Genomic DNA, 2,568 nt, shown 5'->3' with positions numbered 1-2,568 from the left:
TGGATTGAGGTACAAAATAAACTGACCTGACACAAAAAAAAGTTAAATGTCATTAGTACATCAATCTTAGTGTTGATCTTACTATTCAGGACGGAGGTCCAAAGTAAACAAGTATGCAATAAAAAAATAACATGTCCATCAGTACACCGATTGTTTCAACTCCATTCTCATGAGATGCCCCATTGTTAGTTGCACATATTAATTTTAGTTTTAGTCGCAGGTCAGATGGGAGAGAACCAAGGACGTGAATATTTGGAAATAGACATATTGGGTGAACGAAGAGTGGGACTGAATACGCAAGAGGCTGTGGCCATTGATTCTAAGGGACAAGTGCATAAGTCCAATTGCTCAAGTTTTCGAGAAAAGATCAGCTAGATGAAGAGGAAGTTGCTCTATGTACAAAATCCTCTGGAGCTCCATCTCCTCTGGGATGCTCTCTCAGATGGTGACTCGGGCAGTACGGCCGCACACCTACCAGTCTCCAAATATGCTCAAATCAATTGACCATCGCCAACAACATTACCTGTATGTACAAATTGTATTGGAAGTATGTCAGGACAAAGAAATTGTTTTGTGGAAAAAGGAATCGTACATGAAAAGGAAAGAAATATAGGGGGACCTGGTGTATTGTTGTTCCCATACACATGTCCTCTTGTACAATGCCCTCCATCACCTCCAGCCTGAATTATGCAGTTGCTGGAGCACCATCGAGAAGAACTGGTTTCCCTACAAGAGTACCCTGTACAAGAAGAAGAGAGGAGGATTAAATTAGAATAGGCGTTGATCCACCGTCGCCGGCTAGGAGCAGGATGAGACGTCATCCGCTCTACAGCCGCCGTTGCCGCCAGAGCTATGGATGTAGATATGTGTTCCAAAGGCCAGCGGCCCATGCCGCACGCTTGCACCGCCCAGCACCACCTCGCGCGGGTTCCATCGCCGCAACCTCAGCGGAGGCGTTGCCGGCTCGTTGCAGCTGCCGCCTTCATGACCTGAAAGAGAAGGGGAGGGAAGATGAGCAAACTGACCAGGCAGCCGGTCGAGCGCCGGATCCCCTCAGATGCCTCGCCTTGGCTGGATCCCCTGGACCGCCGGTTGCCTCGCACGCGTCTCATCGGCCCCCTTGAGCGCTAGACCCCTCTTGCGCGGCTGGCATCCGCTGGATCCCGTCGACCACCGGTTCCCTCGCTAGCTTCGCCTCCTCGGCTGCAGATGATAAATGGGCCGTTGAGGCCCAATCAACGACAGGCCTTCAAAAAAAGTCTCCAGAATAGCTGCCCATCAGGAAAGATGGCCCAGTCGCGGTAAACCGGCGCTGAAACGTGATCTGACGGCGAGAAACGGTCTAGATGCATAATCCGACGGCCGAAATCGCTGGGGGCGTGAGAGAGCTCGGTTTAGGCTCAGTTTTATTGTCCTTAATATGGTTACTATATGTGTTTGTTTGTTTTTTGCGGGTGATGTTGGTTAATGAATATGTTGATGTCATTATGGCTGTAATGACTGAATTTGCTTCTTCTGCAGGTGGGGGCGGTAGGTAGCTTCATCTGCAACGTTCAGTTTAGGATGTGGCTGTGATGACCCGTTCAGTGAACTGCTTCATGTAGGAGTAGTTTGCATGTCTAAAAGCTACTTAAAAGGCATGGACAAGGCTGGTGCCAAGACTGGAATTAGTTCATAGTGAATTGCTGGATCTCTTAGCGAAGTTAGAAATTGGAGAATAGCCAATATGCCGACTCTAATCTTTATTCTGCTCCGATCTCTTTTTTTCTGGTTACATTCTTTATTTATGCTTGTGGAAAACACTACAGGCCACACGTTGTCATCCCGCTAGAGAAGTGTGATGCAAAGAGCAAACGAACGCAAAATATAGGCCCTTGCAGGAACGTTTAAAAAAATGCCATTTACCCGGACAAAACTGATAGCATAGCCCCACTACGTAGCAATCCCAAATCAAGAAATCGCAACCTGTCCTCGGCGCGCGGGGCGAAAGCGTGCGTGATCCACTAGTCATGTCTATAAGTAACTAGTTTCCACATGTATGTAGCAAAAGAACCACTTGAGGCTACGATAGAGGTGCAGAGGCAACTTCATAGAGTATGGATTAAGTATACTGAGAGCAAAAAATTGTCAACAAGATGAGTGCATGTTGCTCCTGCTGTTTTCCTTGTATTGATCTGGACTTTATACAAATATTACAAGGGGGGTCCTTGAGTATTTATATTAGCTAGCTACCTGATCAAGTAGTAGTCCTACTCGGTGATTGATCTACAAACCTATACGAACACATGCATACAAATGCACCGGACGGACACAAACAAGCAGTCTTGTTTAATCCTAACAAGGGGAAATACGAGAGAAAGAAAATGTAGTAAAAGAATATTGGACGGTACCTTCATAAGGATTGCATGAACTAGCATCAGGCAGAACCTTGATTTCAAAGCTATCGAGCCGTTGTTGGATGTGTCTATAAAGTGGCTTCATATTTATAGTTGGGCAGTATCGAACGGTGATGCGGTCGAGGGCTGAGTAATTCCCGTAACCGTTGCCAGTTTCCAGGTGTTTGCATGC

At 46.7% G+C, this 2,568-nt stretch overlaps 1 long non-coding RNA gene across 1 annotated transcript; it reads right to left on the bottom strand.

Annotated features, from left to right (window-relative positions):
• Positions 1-84: 84 nt before the first annotated feature.
• LOC119317789 lies at positions 85-1,122 on the bottom strand. The gene is made up of 3 exons (XR_005153776.1): positions 1,026-1,122; positions 620-739; positions 85-523 (listed from the first exon to the last, which is right to left on the bottom strand). It is a non-coding gene; the product is annotated as an uncharacterized LOC119317789 (long non-coding RNA).
• Between the last annotated feature and the right edge of the window lie 1,446 nt (positions 1,123-2,568).

This window comes from Triticum dicoccoides, chromosome 1B (assembly GCF_002162155.2).
Source record: "Triticum dicoccoides isolate Atlit2015 ecotype Zavitan chromosome 1B, WEW_v2.0, whole genome shotgun sequence".
NCBI classification, from domain to species: domain Eukaryota; kingdom Viridiplantae; phylum Streptophyta; class Magnoliopsida; order Poales; family Poaceae; genus Triticum; species Triticum dicoccoides.
The sequence above is the reverse complement of the archived record's forward strand: the minus strand, read 5'-3'. Positions and strand labels throughout refer to the sequence as shown.